The 18,902-nt window shown below is 46.7% G+C and overlaps 1 long non-coding RNA gene across 1 annotated transcript; it reads right to left on the minus strand.

The window, feature by feature from the left end:
- Window positions 1–3,420: 3,420 nt before the first annotated feature.
- LOC122912290 lies at window positions 3,421–18,657 on the minus strand. Its single transcript, XR_006385598.1, has 3 exons — window positions 18,052–18,657; window positions 5,152–5,234; window positions 3,421–4,263 (listed from the first exon to the last, which is right to left on the minus strand). It is a non-coding gene; the product is annotated as an uncharacterized LOC122912290 (long non-coding RNA).
- Between the last annotated feature and the right edge of the window lie 245 nt (window positions 18,658–18,902).

Raw genomic sequence — 18,902 nt, forward strand, 5'->3', positions numbered from 1 at the left:
AGAAGCATCTTTTGGGTCTGTAAATGATCTAAATATTGCAGAGGGAGGTCATTCATCTCATTGGTTTCTGCCATTATTTTTATGATTTCCTTCCTTCTTGAATGCAGAAGGTATTTGCCATGTACCAGCTCAAACCCATGTATTGTGTGTTTCCTACTCAATGAGTCCTATGTCCCAAGATGCAAGCCAGAAACTCACCTTCCCAGCTTCCCTTAGCTGGGCTTCATACCTGAGAATTAGACTCTGTCAATCAGACTCACTCATGTAAGACTTGGGTAAAAGAGAGTAACACAAGAAACCAGGTGCCACTCATGGAATGCAGAAATTCCTTTCTGGGGGGGAGGGGGATTGGGAGAAGGGGGGTGGGGTTATGGACATTGGGGAAGGTATGTGCTATGGTGAGTGCTGTGAAGTGTGTAAACCTGGCGATTCACAGACATGTACCCCTGGGGATAAAAATATATATGTTTATTAAAAAAAAAAAATTCCTTTCTGGCCAGGGAGGCCCCAGGGGCATTAATTAGTCAAGGAGATCCTGAAGTCCCACAGCAGGTATTAATGGTGTCCAGTAGTGGTGGTCAGTATAGAAGGGTCTTTGCATGGCTATTTTGTGATGGGGTTTCATTTTGTTCTAGTGATGCAGCAAAATTGATTCCTCAGCCCTCCCAAATCAGAGTCCTTAAATATCTTTTAATAAGTGTATTTTCTGCTGAATCTAGCCAGTAAGGACTTTGTAGTTTCTAGGTAAGAATTCAGACTCAAGCATTGTTTCTTTGGATTGTCTTGCTACTCTAATTCTAGCTTCTTGAGTTGAATCATTGGCTTTCTTGCTCTCAGTCTTTTTTAATTTCTGATAATTGATTTTGAAGCTATAAATTTCCTTTTAGGCAATGCTATTTATATTATAATTATGTTATGTTAGTCACCACACAGTACTTCATTAGTTTTTGATGTAGCTTCCTTGATTCATTGTTTGTGTTTAATGCTTTATCTGTACTTTGGGGTAGAGTTCTTTGTCTGTCATCAGCTATCGGTATTTCATGATTTCCTTCTGATAAGCTTTTTAATTCAATCATTATTTCATACTTTAAAAAATATACTCCCAAACATGTTTTTTTAGATTATCCTTTTTATGTCCTTGTTATAAACACCTAAATTTATTTTATTGCTGTGAGTGAATATGGCTCATAGGATACTAATTCTTTGGAATTTATTGAGACTTCCTTTGTGGCCTAGAACACAGTCAATTTTTGTGAATGTTCCTTATGTGCTTTAAAATTTTTTCTCTTTTGTATTCATTACCAGTGGTTTCCAAATGGAGCTCAGCTGACAGACCACACTACATTCATATGAATCACTCTTTAAAAATAGAGTGCTATAGACCTCATTCTAAAATACTATATCCAAACCTCTGAGGTGAGACCCTCAAATCTGTGTCAAGCAGCATCTCAATTAACTCTAAAGTGGAAATTTTAGGAAGCACTCTCCTTTGCTCCTACCCCACTCTGCCCCCACATTCAGATAGGATTCAGAGAGATAATTTCAGACAAATAGAATCCTATAATTTTGAAGAGATTTCGTGTCTTTTCATGGTACATTTTCCTAAAATTCAAAATTATCTATATTAGATTATTCTTCCTTATACTTAGCCTAAATGTTTCATGTATACTTCCTATTCTATATGCATTTCCCCCTCCTTCTTTCATAAAGAACCCAGATTTCATTTCTTAACCCCATGACACATGTGAGACCCACGAGATCATGTAATTTGGGGGAAAAGAGCTCCAAAGAGGTAGCCTGCATAGTCCAAATCAACCCCATGGTACTTGCCTATGACTGACTTACATGATCTGTGAATGACATTCTGCTGGAGACTGTTACTGATCCAGAGAGATGCATGGGCCCTAAATTGGCCCTAAAAAGATGAAGAGAGGAGTACTTTCATTTCTCTGTGGGAGGAGAAGAGCTTTTTTCCCTATAAATACCCTTCTGAATGCACACCACAAAGCCCACAGTGCTAGCTGATGCTATCTTACAACCAGAGCATAAACAAGTTAGAATGAAGTGGATGGATTCTGTGGCCAGCAGAGTAGAAAAACAACAACAACAAAAAAAAAAAACAAAAAAAAAAACAGATCACTGAGCTGATATGACTAGCACAACTCCCAAATGCTTCCTATACCAACATCTCCAGTTACATGAGATAATTCAATTAGTGTATTAGTAAGGCTTTCCATTCCTTGCAGCCTGAACCATCCTAACAGATAACATTCTTGGTTCCCTTTTACTCTAGATTAAAAATTCAACAACCACTTTTGATTTTCAATGGATCTTTCACCTGAAGACCACAAGTAAAATCTCTCCTTCGCTTTTTTAAACCAAATGCTCCCAACCGTGTGTCATCTTTTTATCATGGGTGTTATCCTTCATCCTTTTAATCAAGGTACAACTCCTCTCGAACCTACTCAGGTCCTCCTCTAGCATTCTCAGTTCCAGATCCGCATGCATGACCAATATCATATGAATAGTTTCCTCCAATCTATCATTTACCTATTCTAATCCTGAAGTCAGACTTCAGTGCCTACACAGGTTTTTGGGGTTCATGTGACTATGTGACTAAAATGAAAACAATCAGCATACCTATAATCATCTGCCACTAAAATAGGAGTGTCTCATGGAAAACTAAAGAAAGTCAGGTGGTTGTTTTTGTGCTGTATTGTAAAATGTCTGCGTCAATGTCATGTGACCATTAACAGAATGGTAGCTATTGCAGGGGTGAATACCTACAAAAAGAAGAGCCCAGGTATCAAACCTGATCACTATTTGTTAGCGCTGTCTCTCTCATTCTGAACTTCTGGCACCTAGAGTAAAGAATGTCAGTTCAGGCACCCAACTCCTCTTGAAATCCATTAAGTGTCCCAAGATCATTCCTTTGTGCCATTATATCTTCTATTTGGTCTTCCAAGATCTTCCTACAGCTGACTACTCTCGGTCATAAATCTCAGACCAATGTCACCTCAATGTCACCTCAATGTCACCCAACATCCATTTCTCTACTGCGCCTCTCTGTTATCATCATGTATTACTGAAGAGGAACAGAACACACCACCCCAAAATATGCCACTTCGACATAAGGATTATGTTGACCCAATTATTTTTAAGAAACAGCAGACACAGGGCACCTGGGTGGCACAGTCACTAATAGCCTCCAACTCTTGGTTTCAGCTTAGGTCGAATCTCAGGGTTGTGAAATCAAGCCCCAAACTGGGCTCCGTGCTCAGAGCAAAGTCTGCTTGAGACTTCTGTCCTGCTTTTCTCTCCTGCTTTCTCTCTCTCTCTCAAATAAATAATCTTAAAAAAAAAAAAAAAGAAGAAGAAGAAGAGAAAAGCAACAACAAACTCAGGAGAAGCTCTGAAAACTGAGGACATTTACTTTTATAAGGGAAATCTCCATTTGTAGTATCTCCTTTTCTGTACCAGGAAGAGAAGGATAACCTAAATCACAAGAAACACTTAGCACCTATTTAAATCTGCATAACAAACTTATCCTTGTTTACTCTGTTTGCCCTGGTGACCTCCCACAATTGGCTCTAGCCCCACCCCAAAATCTTTTTTTTTTTTTTTTTTCCCTTTAGTTTTAGATGATAGTTAAGGTGATGGCTGGGGCCATTTCAGGAAGTTACTCAGTTTTCCTAGGTCTTTCCCATGTATTCAGGAGTCATAGATGTTTTTTTGTTGTTATTGTTTTTTCTTTTGTCAATCTATTTTTTATTATAGGGAGGGGGGTGGTCTCAGCCACAGAACTCAAAAGAGTAAAGGGAAAATTATTTTTCCCCCTTTACATTACCATCAGAAAGTTTCTCATTTATCTACTAACTTATTAATGGTCTGCCTTCATACCATTTTCCTTTATCTGAAGGAGGTTTTGTATACTTGTTTATTGTCTGTCTCCTCCTCCCTCTTTCAGTTTTGAAAGAAGAGACTTTGACTGTCTTCCCCTGAATGTTTCCCCAGCACCTAATACAGTGCCTAGTATAGAATAGCACTTGTAAATAGTTTGTAGAAGAGAGGAATTGGCTGATCAAAAGAAAATCCCAGGGCCTGGGCCATTCCCAGCCTCTAACAGTGTTGTCACCCCATACTCTTATCTCTTTTGCTTCCTTCTGGGGTTGGTTCTCTTCTCTTGTAAGTGGGCTTCTACCAAGGAGTCAAGGAATTGACAAGATGGCCACAAGAAGTTCCATGGATGTTTCCTTATGGTTCCTGATCCAGGAGAGAAAAGAGTAAGCCTCTCTTATTATCTTTAAGATATTATCCCAGAAGATTGTAAAGTAACTGAGGTTGAGCCCATGCCTATGCTTGGCCAAGCACAATGGCCAAAAGTTGTGCGATATAAACTGACATAGGTTGCATAACCATCCCAAGTCTGGGAGTGTCATAACACTGTGACAGCGCCAGCACAACAGTGAGCGGAAGCAAGAAGTTCTTAAGGATACAGAGAAGTTGCTACCAATAGAAGGAAGAAAAGATGCCAGGTAAACCAAAGAAACATATATCTAGAAAATTATCTAGATATAGCAAGCATTTTTTAAATATATTTTTTCCTATTCTCTGATGCCCTGCCTTCTTTTGAAACTCCCAGTTATTAATGAAAGTGTCAAATTGTATTGTCCTCCGAGCTTATTTTATTCTTCTAATGACTCCACTGTCATAGTTTCAAAGAGTAAAGATATGTTTACCTCTCTTTAGAGGATTCATGGGAAGGTTAACAGACTTTCACTAAGTTATTCGAGTTCTCTAAAAAAGACAAGGTAAGTCACAAGTAAATACAATGTAAGTTATCACCGAAAACTAAAAGTGAAACTTAGAATATTTTAAAATCATTTAAATTTTCAAAGCTTAATCATTTTCTTAAGATAGCATTACCGCCCTTAGAAGCAGATTACATGAAGGTAACTTTAATGATGCAAATGCACTTCTCTGCATTATTTGACTAACATGATTTCTTCCACTATCAACCACTAAAATTCCACTTTTAACTCAAAGTATGAAAGTAAATTACACTAAGTCATTATATAAGAAAAGGAGATGAAAAATAAAGGAAAAGTGTAAGTAATATAGCCCAGGAAAAATATTTTTAAGCGGTATTACCTCTACTACACAACACTGATCTTCACTTTGTAGAAATATGTAAAGTCCAGACATCAATAAAATCTTGATCTTGAAACAATTTCCTAGTAAGAAAGGGAAAAGGAATACATTAAAATGAATTCAAGGCACCTGAAATTATGTATTATTCTCACATATGTAAATTATATATTATTCTCACACTACTAGGGATTTACATATAAACCATGATGTTAGAAAATGAAAAGCAAAAAACCCATACACATACATGCACACACGTACACAAATTCTCATCATACTTAACCTGCTATATGCATCTACATTCTTCTCCCTTTTGTTAAATCTCTATGCTCATAAAATGCCCACCAATTCAACTACATTCTTTGCAACTGATTTACAAATGGAAAGGACTTCAGGCTCAGATCTTCTCTGAGAGCCCTCCAACTGCAGAAATGTTCATAGGTAGAATCCACGAAACAAGTTTATTAACATCCATTTTTGCTGTGCTCAGCAGGGCCAATTCCCTCAGCCTGAGGCCAACATACACCCACCATCTACACCACAAAGCAACAAGAGATACTTAAACCTACTCTTCCAGATGGAAAGTGCTCCCTACAACAATCTGTCACTCCCTACTCTCTTTACTTTGCCCTTACTCTGTCACCAGCACAGATTCCCAAATGCATGCCATCCCCTTATTCAAGAACAGCATACTGTGTAAAAGACCTAATTGTCCCTGCCTCTCCCAGGCTTCTTCCCAAAATCCTGTCTGCCCTGTTGGCCTGTTCAATTCTCCACACCCATTTTGTTCCATGGCATGGGTCCTGGAGGTTTACTTTACATTTTCCTGTCTTCAAACAGCATTTCCTTCGATAGGGGAAGAAAAAACCTTTGAGTTCCTCCTTTTTTTTTTTTTTTTTCTGGATGAAAAGGTGACAAATGAAAACTCACAGTTTTTCAAATTCTTAGCATTTTAACTCCAGACACTTGAAGAGTAAATAGGTGAATAACTGACTCATCAAGTAGGTCAGTCTTTTTTAAAGCCAAGAACTAGTCACAGCTGAGTCTCTCATTAGGCTTGGTGCCGGGGAACACTCCACTAGCAACAAGAGCCAAACAAAAGGGACATTTGCTTTTTTCCAAAACTATATTATACCTCCAGTTGGAAAAATAAAATTCTGAATCTATCCTAGATCCATGTTGATAGGGAAAGTCATGTGGATCGTTACAATTAAACAGACAGCAAAATTACATGAAAAAACACTTTGGCCACCAACCTGGACATGAAACCTTAGCTGCAAAGAACAGTAATGAAAAGAAGGAAGAAAAAGAACCAGAATAAAGAAAAACCATTTTTTGTGGCAGATCGTTTAAAGACTAAAAATTTATGTGAATGATTTGTTTAAATGGCTATGAAACTGCTAAGGTGTTTATATATGTAAAATATGCATATAGGAGGAAGTCAACTGGTAGCTTCACCCTCCTGGGGGAAAATCCAAAGTTCATTACCAATCTTCGGTCTACCGCAGAGAAGTCTGCGAACCCCAGGGGCTTGGAATTCTAAAAAGGCCATTCAAGCCTCAGGTGGACTCCGCGTTTCTCCATTTCCCTGTCCTTCCGCTTTTCTTTCCTTAAAAAATTTCCTATAGGATTTGCATTTGATGAGGTTCAAGAGGTCACTTCCCCTCTCACCCTCCCCCTCCAGGGCAGGCAGACCGCCTTCTAAGCCGCAGTGGCTGAGACCTGCAGGGGCGCCCCGCCTGACGTTTTGCGCCTGGTATCCTGCGGCCGCTGTGGGGGACCTTTTCGCACTGGGAGAAGCCAATCCGCCCTTTTTTACTCAGGGTCCCAGAGAGGCCCGGGCCGATCTCAAGCAAAGGCCCGACAGCAGAGGAAGGGCTGTTTATTGTCTGCCTTTTTCCAAGTAGTATTTGGAGATAGGTCGTGGACGGAGACGAACCTGACCAACGATCACACAGGGGAAACGTCGAGGCACTAAAATGAAAATGACCTCTCCGCTTTCCACCCCCAGCTTCTGAACTTGTCGCCCTCTGTGCCCCGCGTTTCCGTTCCATTCTGCCCAGGATGGGCACCCTGCCTCTTTGGGGTCACAGTAGCGCACCGCCACCCTAGGGAGTTAGTACCCCCGCCCGCAAGCAGTCTGACCGCATTGAGCGAACCGAGTGGTGCGGCCGAGGCACGGAGAAGTAGCCTCAAACCAAGCCGGACGCCAGTCACTAGAGCTCGCCAGTTCCCTTCTCGCAGAGCTGGACCCGTCCCAACGCGCATTAGCCCAGGCTGTTCTCAGAAGCCTCTCCGCTTGGGCGCGTAGCTGTTCGGGGGTTGAGCCTTCGGCCCCCGCTTCCGATCAGGGCCTTTCCGTACTTTCTCCCAGCTCCGTTTTTAACTCGAAATTCTTAATCGAATCCCAAAGTAAAACAAAGCCCAAGAGTTTCGTTGAGGCTGGGACAGACGGAAGGGCCCAATTCGCCTTAGGCCCCCCGCACCACCACCAAAAGTCACCCCGGAGAAAACTCTAGGGCTGCGCTGGAGACAGGGATTTCAGGTCAGAGGAATCTGCGCGGTTTCTGGGCCAGTGCTGGTGGAGCGCTTCCCACGTGCTGCACGCTGAGCTACAGGCTTGACTTGTATTATTTCGTTTAGTCCTAGCAACTCTATGGGTCAGCTGTTATTATAATCCCAATTGCGGAATGACAGAATTGGGCGTCTGAGTGGCTCAGAGAGTTAGGCTTCTGCCTTGGGCTCAGGTCACGATCCCGGGGTCCTGGAATGGGATCCAGCTTTGGGCTCACGGCTCAGCCGGGAGCCTGCCTCTCCCTCTGCCTCTCTCTCTGTCTCTCATGAATGAATAAATAAAATCTTAAAAAAAGAAAGGAAAGGAAGAGAAAAAGAAAAGAAGGTTAGAAAGAAAAGGAAAGAAATGACAAAACTGAAGTCCGGAACAATAAAGTAACGCTCAAGGTCAGGTTAGCTCGCATGTGCAAGGTGTATGGACGAGGAGATATACACAAAAATATTAAACGGAATGAAAGCATTTATGACCTCAGTATTTCAAGTTGCAGGTTACCTTTTCAGAGTCAGAGCTTTGTGAGCCCAGTGGGGTGGAAAGAATAGGGGTGTCAAGCGGTGGCCCTTTCGTATCCCACACTTCTGTTTCCGGCGCGGTTATGTGGACCGCGAGGGTTTTTTCTCTGCCACTCCACCTCCCACAAGACAGTGCAGAGCCTGCGCCTGTCGCAAACGGGAAATGGGGGGGAAACGTAGAAATATCTGCCTAAACAAGCAAACGCCACTGGTTGCTTCGCTGGCGGCCCAAGACCGCGAGGAATCTGCGAGAAGCCCTTGAGCTCCAGCCGCAGCGCGCAGGCAAGTTTTTCTTCCGCGCTTTCACGCTTTTCCCTTGGGATCTCGAAAACCTCTAATGCCAATCAGCTGTAGGTGGCTGGACCCCCAGTGAGTCCCCCTAAGTCCCACATACTCGGGCCCCTGCCCGCGTGCCTAACATTATCAGGCCGGAGCTTCCGCACGGCACTCAGACAAGGGACTCTCTACCCTACTCGAGTGAAGTCCTCCGACAGAACTCCACTACACACGCGCGCGCGCACACACACACACACACACATTCACCGCGCCCTGGTCACGTGCCTGCTCGGGCCACCAGGCATTGACCCACCGCACTGAGAGGGCGCGCGACCAGCCCCGATACTGCGAAAGACATTCCTCCAACGGCCGCGTGATCCAGTCCAAGGGAAAAGTCTCCCCACCCCCGTCCCCGACCCCACCCTGAGTATTTGCCCTTCACTGTGGAGCCACGCAGCGCCACCCACAGCCTAAGCATACCCGGAGGCCAGAGACCCCAGCCCGCAGAGGCTGACTTAAACTTGTAGATTATGGACCCACCATCATTTCCTTATTAGGGACAAAACCAAACAAGCATTTAAGAGATCGCCCAAGGAAGGAAAGATCCCAAGTACGCATAAAATTTACAGAAGTACCTCAAAACTAAACAGCAATTTTGTTGGCTTGGGCCAAAAATAACAACATAAATGTGTATATGTAAAAATGTTAATACTTATACAATTTTCATTTCATCTCTATAATCACTGCAGGAGGAGAATTATTTTTAAATTTTTATTATTACCTCTTTACCAGAAAAAAGTAGGAATTGAAGCACAGAGACATACTCGAGGTCATCAGGAGCAGGTGCAATTGTCAAACAAAATTTGAGGCTACTTAGATCACCACATCACTATTCATCTGCTCAAGGTTGCCCTGAGGGTGAGGGAAATGCTAAAAACAAAGGTAACCTGTATTACTGGGGGAGGGGAAAAATAAGACAAATCAGTAACACATATTTTTGAAATACACAAAAAGTCCTGGTGTGAACTGGGGTTTGGGGATACAACTGGTAGTGCCTCCTGGTCTATCCCCTAGGACCTCTTTTCTCCTCCAGCCTAATCCAAAATCTTCTCACAAGAACTTCCAAATAGTATGAAAAATTATTTCCTGACTAGCCACTATCTGGGTTAATGATTCAGAAACTACTAATATAGTCCACATGGATAAACATACACACATATGCATCGGGATAGATATATTCAATGGTCACATATGCTCTTGCAATAAAATGAATTTTATATAGTGATCTAATATGCATTTATGAAGACAGTGTGGGGTTAACTCTAGCCACAGAATAAATGACTGAACCCCTTTTCACAGCTTACTGCTAAGACACCCACCCAGCCCCAGTGAGGGTGTGGAAGGAAAAGTTTGGGGAGGGAAAGTTTGTCAACTTCTTGACAGTTCCAGCAGCCAGGAGAAAGCCAAGATATTTGAGGCTGGAAGTCAGTTGGGAGGACCGAGTAGCAGGATGGAGAGTCCTATTTGTAGAATACTCCTCCAGAACAATGTCCCAGCCCTATTTCCAACTTCCCCAAGAAGTGTGCTTGTCTGCACCAAAATATAACTTTAGGTATGAGAGAGCTACAACTGGTGGGTGTGTTAAGAAGTAATAAGTTGCACTTTTAAAACATGACATCTGGATTTGTCCTAAAATATTTGAGCAAGAAATGAAAATAGAAAGAGAAAAGAAAAATGGAGCAAAATCTTAATAATTGTTAAATCTAGGTGAGAGGTATTGAAAGGAAGCCTTATTATATATCCTCTCCGCTTTTCTGTACTATAAAATTTTTCATAATAAAAATTTAAAAAGAAAAATAAAAGCTCAACCTTTTCATATAAATGGGTGTGCTTTATTGTATAGAAATTACACCTCAGTAAATCTAATGTTTAGAGTTTTTTAAATGAAAGTCAGTTGCAGTGAAGAATGCCATACTTCCTAAAACACAAAAACTCAGTTCTTTTCATGACACAGAGGAAGGCCAATGGTTGACATCTTGTTCTCGGGTTTCAAACCTAGTGCCTTTGGCCTTCTGGAATCCCAGGTCCACTCCTAGTCTACTTATCATCTGCCCTTCCTATTTAGCCTTCCCCAAAAGGACCTCCAACGTTCCCTTTACCTTACAAACTTTCACCAGCATTAAGAAGCCGCCTGGCTTCTTCTAGTCAAAAGGATGAGAAATAATAAAAGGAAAAAAATCTATCCCTCTCACTGTAGACCCAGAAGACAACAAAGAGGTCTGGGAGCCTCTTCGCGGATGAGAACGCTGAGGCTGAAGAAAGCGCCTTCTCCAAAACACCCGGCTGCAGAGCCCACTGGAACTGACTCCGCCAGACGCTCGATGGTCTGTTTTCCACCAGACCTCAGGAAAGCGCCAGGAGTCCGGATGTGTACCTTACAAATGAAGACACAGCCCTCTGCCCCTTGCTTAGAGAAACCAAAATAACTGAACTGAACCCTGAGTTTCTTCAGCATGGCAGAAGCATGTTTGCAACGGAAAGAGCGCGCTTCAATAAAGGAGTATCAAGTTTGTGATTTATTTTCTTCTCTAAATGTTAACGGTGTGAGGGGGTAGCAAAAGCAGAATGTGCCCTAACGTGGCCAACCTAGTACGAGGTAAACGATCATCTTTTAAGTAATCTGGGGTCCGGACCGCGAGGCTGCGGGGACCCCGGACGGCGGCGTCAGGAGCCTCCGACAGGTGAAGCAGAGGGAGCCGCTCGGTTGGAGGCGCGTTGGGCAGTCCCGTCGACCCCGATTCCCGAGAGCCTGGCGCCACCCAGCGGAAACGAAAAGAATCCCTGCTTCTCCGGAGCCGACAACCAAGGGAAAGGGAAGGCGCAGCCCACAACACCGCAAAATCTGAGGATTTTCGGAGGGAGGGAAGGAGACATCATTTGACGAATCCACAGCTTCATGTCCAGCTTTCCCAGTTTAGCCCTTTCCACCAACAAGGACACTATGACCAGACCCCGAAAGCATGTCCTCCTTGAACCCCAAGAGGAGAAACGCTTTCTCCTAAATCGCAACCTAGGCCAACTGAGCAGCTTTTAGCGTTGACCTTCAATGCAGAGCAGGGATGTGCGTTTGCCGCGCTGGCCGCGCGACTGCAGGCGCAGGGGAGAGTCAAAGTGGAGGGCGGAGGAGAGGGCGAGGAGGGCCGCCTAAATCATTTGGAGAGATTTTTGGCCACAGTCCCTGTTTCCGAAAGGTTGCGGGATGGTTTGACGTTGATTATATAGCTGCTTTCTTTTCAAGTGCGCGCCCCTCCCCACCGCAGCCCGCCTGGTGTTCGAGGATTGTGTTTGAAAGGGAGGAAGCATTCTTGAAGTGGTGGGTGATGGATTGTCTAAACCCTTCTGGGACATATTGGGCGGGGGTTTTTGAGGCAGCTCATCAATAAAGACCCCCCTGGAGAGAGGAAGGGGTGGCTGGAGAACAGCCCCCCACCACGCAGCCTGGAAGAACCAGGCCTGGAAAGGAACATTTGAGGCCAAGGGGGAAGGGCATGGGGAAATGTGAAGAGGATAAGGTAGGTGAAGACGTCTCTTTGCCTGGATACCCTCAGCCCAGGGAGCCTTTTATGCTTCACCGCGTGGATGCGACAGGATGATTCATTGGGGGTAGGGAGTGGTGACAGAAAAAGGGCTGGTGGGCTCCTAACACCAGGGTATCAGGGGAGCAGAAAGGGAAGTGGAGGCGCCAAAGCAACCAGCAGACCATCCTGATGCTTTAGGGGCATTCTGCTATAGACTTCCTTCCAAAGCCCCAACCGAAAATCAACCCACTTCTCCCAAATTGGAGAAGGGAGATGGGGAGGAGGAATGGAGAGGATGATGGGACTCAAGCCATCCCTTAGGTTTCACAGACCAAGACAAGGACAGGTCACAGCCTCTAACACTGAAAAGCCCCCTTCTTTCTCATGGGCAGCAGCTTTCAGAGATGCCCCGTGGGGTCATGTAGGCCCACATACATGGACTCCTCTGGCCTCTTCTCTAAGAGGAGGCTGTCTTGGGGTTGGGAACACCTATGGGGTACCCCTAAGCTGCTAGCTCCTTGGGAAGACTCCAAATCTCCAAAGCAAGGCCAGCTTGGAAGGACAGCTTTGGGGCCTCGTCTGGGATGGGTGGCCTCAGTTTCCAAAGATCCATGGTTTGGGGGCTTTCCCAGTCTCCTCTTCTGTCCTAGCACTGATGAGCCCTCACTTCCCCCTCCTGACGGCCTCGTGGGCCTTTGCCCTCTGCGGCCCAGAGCTGCCCATCTCCTGCTACCAGCAGTCAGGCTGCATCCCAAAACAGGGATCGACTGCCGGACTGGAGGAGGGGCAGAGAGGAGAGTAATGGGGGATGGATGAGAAGGAAGGCTCCCAAAACGCAGCTCCTCCAAGGCGGCGTCTGGGCGCCCGAGGTCCCGAGTCGGGCTCTGGGCGCCGAGCACGTTTTATTTATCCCCACAGAGGATGCTGGAGGACAAAAGAAATATTTGGACGTCAGCGCTGATTTATATTTTTGGAAGAGCTACGTTTCCTTTTCTGAAGAGAAGCAAGCGCGCACCATATCCTGAGCTCAGCAGGGAGGACAAGAGGGGAGTTTTGATGCTCCAGGAAGTTCATCCATCGTGGCGCGGCGCGCAGGGCCCGGCGCCCTGCGGAGTTCGCTGCCCTCGGACATATTTATTTATTTGGGGGGCGGAGGAGCGCATGGGGAGAGGAGACGAATCAGACAAGTGAAGAAAACCCAACTACGGCTGGGTTGGAACCTCCAGGGTGCCTCCCGGCCCGCATACCCCTAGCGGACCAACCTAGATCCTCCGTCGGTGGGAGTTCGAGGCACCGCCTTGCGATCTCCCGGCGCGTTCGGCTAATGCGTTCAGCTGCCCTGGACGCGCACCCTCCTAAGTTCAGTGCCAGAGGCTAACCCCTCCTAGGCCAAGGGCGCCTCCCAGGTGGGCCCGGCCCTCCCGCCGGCCCTGCCAGATGCTCAAGAGGCCCAGCCACCTTCCTCCAGAACCTGGGTAGATAAGCAGAAGCAGTGGGCGAGAGGCCTTCCAAGACCAAGGCATGGGGCTTCAGAGGAGGGGTTGCGCGGCTGGGTGGGCTCAGGGGAAGAGGGGCTGTGCTCCTGAGACACGCCCTGGTCCCTCAGCTTTCTGTCTCTTCAAGGGGGGCTTCCGTCCCAGCAGCACGAATGGATGCAAAATTAACGTGCTGAGAGGCACCAGCAACCACAATTATTTCCGCCCTTTTTCTCCTATGATTGGGTATGTGCGGTAGAAGCTTCTCTAATTTTCCTTCGTTACTGGAAACCCACTCATTCCTGCCCCCTTGGGGAACACACGACTGTGTCTTTTCCAGCACTGCCCCTTTTTTCTCCTCCTTGCAGTCACCAGAGCTGCCTTTTAGGAGAATTGCGATCCCTACCACGGAGCCCCTCTTCTCAAGCCCCACCCATAAAAGCAGCTGGCTGTGGACGATACAAAAGGACGGTCCACCGGAGCCCTCAGGATGCCCGGCCTGGTACCACTAGGCCTGCATCCGGGTCAGGTCCTGCGGGCAGTTGAGCCCTGCTCCCGGGAGCATCCCAAAGTCGCTTCCCCAACTGAACAGCACCAGGGCCTTGAAATCTGAGAAGGGCAGAAATGGGTAGAGGCGCAGTCTCCACCTGGGGTTCCGGTAGATTGGATCCTTTTTTTTTCTTCCTCTCCAAGCTCCTCAGACCAGGTCAAGCGAGGTACCCAATCATGCCTACAGCCAGGCCCAGGAGAAGGGGGCTATCATCGGATATCTCAAGAAGGTGGCTATAAAAAGAGCCCTGCCCAGGACAGGCGTTTGGGGGGGGGGGGAATCTATCCAAATAAACACTCGCAATTGGGTGGCTGGTGTTCAAACCCGGAGGTCTGGGGGTTTCTGGACCGAAGAAGAGCAGACGCCGAGAAGGGTGTAAAATCCCCACCGTTACCCCTCCTCGCCAAGTCCCCCTCTCCTCAGCGGCGGATTTTCTATATAAATTAAAGTTTCTCTAGAAACTTATGCGCCTCTGTGGCGCATAGGCTCGAGGTCTTCCTTGGTTTCCTCAAACAATCCGACACTCCCTCGGCCTCAGCACCAGAGCCCATCGTCAGCAACTAGAAAGGCCTCCCAGGAGCTGGAGAATCTTCTACATACGTTAATTTTGTACCAAAACACGGGGTGAATATAGTGGTCAGTTCCAGACTGATTTGGGAAGAGACTTTGCGCCAGCCAGGCTGGCGGAAGAAGGGAGGGGTAACCAGAGCGAGAAGTGCCTCGAGGAGGAGAGGTCTCGGATGGCGGTAAACAGTGTCGGTGCGGATGCGTCTCTCCGGTGGGTAACTGGTTTAGTCTAAGCCATTTCATGTAAAACCCACGAAGCAGAGGAAGTATGCTAAGAACATAAGATTTAAACCGCAATAATGAAGAGATTTTCTAGAATAAAACGCCGATTACAAAACAAATCGGAGAAACCGAAGCTTCCCGAAGTTTACATTCTCCTGCGCTGGAGCTGGGGCGGGGCCTTGAGGTTTGGAGCGGGAAAGGAACCCGCAGCCCAGACGGAGACAGTCAACCAAAGGGGGACAGAGCACCGGGGACGGACAGAGGGCGGTTGCACCCGACGCTGTGTATTTCTGGTTAAGCGAGGAGCAGCCTGGCCTCATCTATATTTATTTTAACGAACCATACCTTTCCTTCCAGTAAGAAAAAATAAATCAAGATTTGTGTTGTTTATAAGGCAATGAAAGTCAGTCGGGAAGAGCTCACAACCTTAAGAAGGGCTTCTGAGAGAGGGAACCATCCTAAGGCTATGTATCAGAGACAACATTCCTTTTAAACTGTCTTTTCTAAATAAAAATTCAGATATTATTGCCAGGGATAAAGAATTTGACATGCATTCTTACCCAGGAATCTGTATAAATGAGCAATTAAAACAAAGTTGAGAGGTTTTGATGCAAGGTACTGGAAACAGCCCTAGACTGGGATCCCAGGCCCCCCACTACAGGCCAGCTTTGTCACTTCTCCAGGTGTGACTTGCAGCAGGTCATCTGATGTCTCTGAGTCCCTGCTTCCTTATGGCTAAAGGGGAGATAACTGTGTTTAGACCACGTGGTTGTGACATGATAAGAGTGGAAATCCTTGTACTTGTGAAATCTATCAGGAACAAAAGCAGACGCTTTGTATTTCTAGAACAAGCTTTAGGTCTAGGGGAATTTCCATGGCAAAGATGGGGTCTGCAAGAAAGAATTTTAGAGAAGTCTCTTCCTGCTCAGATAACTAAGGTCATTACCTCCATATTTTTGTGGAGTGCAGGGTAGTATTTAGACCCCTGGAGAGAGAGAAAAGCTTCAAGTCAACAGAAGCTGCTCCTGGCTGGGACTGTAATTCCAATGCCTATGGCCTTTTCAGGACTGTCTAGCCTCCTGGAACACTCAGCAAACTCTAGGTAGTATTTCTCTCAAGTCTGAAGAGTTTAGGTAAATGAATACCGGTCACTTGGATTGGATAGGGAATGGAGCCTCTAAAACTCCCTGGTATTTTAACCTGCTTAAATTTGAGGGTTGGTGCTTTTTATTCTTCAGTCGCTGGGTCCTAAAACCTTGTAGGGCCTGAAATCCAATATACATTGAATTCCTAGTGTGGACAATCAGAGAGGGTTCAGTTACATTTACTTGCTTGCTGAATTTCCCCAAATTCCATTGTCTATCATCCCCTCCTTCAAATGAGATGATTGCCTTCCTTTTCCTTATTCTTCCACCTGGGCCAATTCTATTCCCACTAAACACACACACACACACATACACACACACAGAAGGCTATGTCAGTGGGGCTCCTCTGAGTTATTATCTGTCCTCCTGACACCAGCTTCTATTGCATTTAATTATTTTTCAGACACTCAAAGCACTGACTTATGAACCTACTATATATACTTCTATATTTAGTTACTTACATTTAAATAGTCCCATGTAAAATGACAAAAAGGGGTTAGAGGGGAAAAACCTGAAATAAATGGGGACCCATCTCCAAAATATGCTCCCATGTCGTTCAGAAAGAAATTCTTAGAAGTAGAAGCAACTGCAACACCCACCCACCCCCCAACTCAATCAAAACATCCCATCCGGAAAAGACTGACTTGTTTCTTTTTTCTATTGGAAATGAGCGGTAAACTGAGTTCATTTTAGCCGTGTTTTCTTAGCTGACTCTCGGCTACAATCAAGCCATTTTCGGACACATTCCCATGTAGGTACCAGGGGTGCTCTGGAGGAAGCTGTCGACGCCTGTTCAGCTAATTTAGGTTTTCTTTGTCTAATTACTGTGGAGCTTAGGGAAAAGGAGCCCGGCTCAGGGCAGTAAACTGACACTCGGTCTCTGTGTGTGGTATCCAGGCAGGGTTTGATGGAAAAAGCCTGCTTCCACTCAACTTCAGGTCACTGTCTGGGGCCAGCCCCAGCCCAGCCCCCAGCTTCCCCCTTCCCACCCCTCCCTCTCCGCGGCTTCTACAGCCCCACCAGCATGCTTAGCCAAGAGCAGATACTCTATTTGGTATCTCCAGGGGCACAGATAGCTAGTGCCATTCCTCCCAAAATCTGCTTCGGTTCTGTTCTGAGGTTCTTTGCAGCAGGCCTTTCTCTAGATCCCTGACCGATCTCAGATTCTCTTATCCTACCCCCCTTGCCAGGCTCTCCAGCACACATACATGCACCTCAGTCCCTTCAGAGTAGACAGAGAGGTGTGTCCAGCCCAGCCTCCCATTTGGTCCTCTGGTCTACAGCACCTCCCCTTCTGGGCCTCCTGCATCAGCCCTTGTGTGGCCCAGCCAGCTCCCAGGCCTCAGGCTCTCCTCCTCCCACTTCCAGCCCCTGTCCCTGGTCAGACTACATTTCCTTGCACGTGTAATCCAATAACTAACTGTCGGGTCTCATTGGAAGTGATTCCTCCCGAGGGCACATCCTCTCTCCCAGCCTCACTCTTACTTAGAGAGGAATTAGCTACACTGTGTTGGAGTGTTCTCCTACATAAGGCTGCTTGGAGATGGCACAGCATTTTTGGTGGACAACATGAGACTGAGGAGGTAAATTTAGTGAGAGTTACACAGCGCTTCAGGCCTGAATATAAATACAGCTATCTCACTTCTCTCGCCCAGTGTCAGCCTTCTTTCTGCATTTCTTTTCCTTCCTTCCTCCTTCCTTCCTTTCTTCTTTTTTTTTTTTTTTTTCAAAACATCAAGTGGAAAACTGAAAGGAAGTGGAAACCAACGCAAACATGAATCCTATTCTAAACCTTGGTTGAATTTACTCTAACTATACCCATCTTCTCAAAGTTCCAAACCTGTTCAGGATCCTCTGGCAGCATGAGGCCGGGGGAGGGGGCCTCATGGGAGGGGGGTGCGGGCAGGGAGAAGGGTGCTTTGCAGCGCCTCGGCTTCTTGCCCTCTACTAGCAACTGTTGCGGATCTTCCAGGCCCTGTCAGAAAGAGAGAGGATTGGCACTTTACCTTTGGGCGTTTGCACCCTGGCGTGTGGCTGAGGACTGTAATGTCTAAATGATGTTGACAGATGGTGTCAGTGCGGGCACGGGGGAAGGCAGCTAAGGAGGCTCCCGGCGACGGCGGCAGCCCCAGCACCAGCGGCAGCATCACTCGGCCCAGGAGGAGCCAGGAGGAGGAGGAGAACGGAGACGGGGTGGGAGACGGAGACGGGGTGGGGGTGGATTGAGGGGACAGGGGGTAGGAGGAAGAGAGGGAGAAAGAGGAGGATAGCGGAGAGGAGAAGAATGGGTGGGTCCTATCCGAAGGGGGTGGCTGTTTTTTGGAATGGGAGGCAGGGGTGCTGTAAGGGGAACGAGAAAGAAGAGCTTATAAAGTTATATCGGTGGTCGAGTTTTGCTGGAAATGGGAGTCAACCTAGCAAAATGTGATTCTGTGGTCCCTCCGTTTGAAAGAGGATGGGTAGGTGAGAGGGAAAGTGGTCGAGAGGAATTAAAAGGCCAAGGAAAACCGTGGAGAGAGAGGAGCGAGATAAGAGACGGAGCCTGCCGCCAGGTTGGGAGGGGGGAGGAGTGAGCGCTGAGGCCAAGCGCGCCCTCCCCAAGACGGCGCGGAGCGTGGAGGGGGCAGGGCGGGGTGGGGGTGGAGGGAGGGAGCGAGGGAGGGAGGGAGGGCGGCCGGGGGGGTGGGGAGGGGTTGCAACTGGGCCAGAATTGAGGGAAGGGGAAATGAGGGAGGGTCAGGGAAGAAGGCGGGGGGGGGGGGGGGGGGGGGGGGGGGGGGGGGGGGGACCAGGATTGTTCATAGGAGGGAGGTGTTACTAATAGAGAGGGGCACCAGCCTGTGAGGAGTCCCTTGCT

Source organism: Neovison vison, chromosome 1, assembly GCF_020171115.1.
Source record: "Neovison vison isolate M4711 chromosome 1, ASM_NN_V1, whole genome shotgun sequence".
Lineage (NCBI taxonomy): Eukaryota > Metazoa > Chordata > Mammalia > Carnivora > Mustelidae > Neogale > Neogale vison.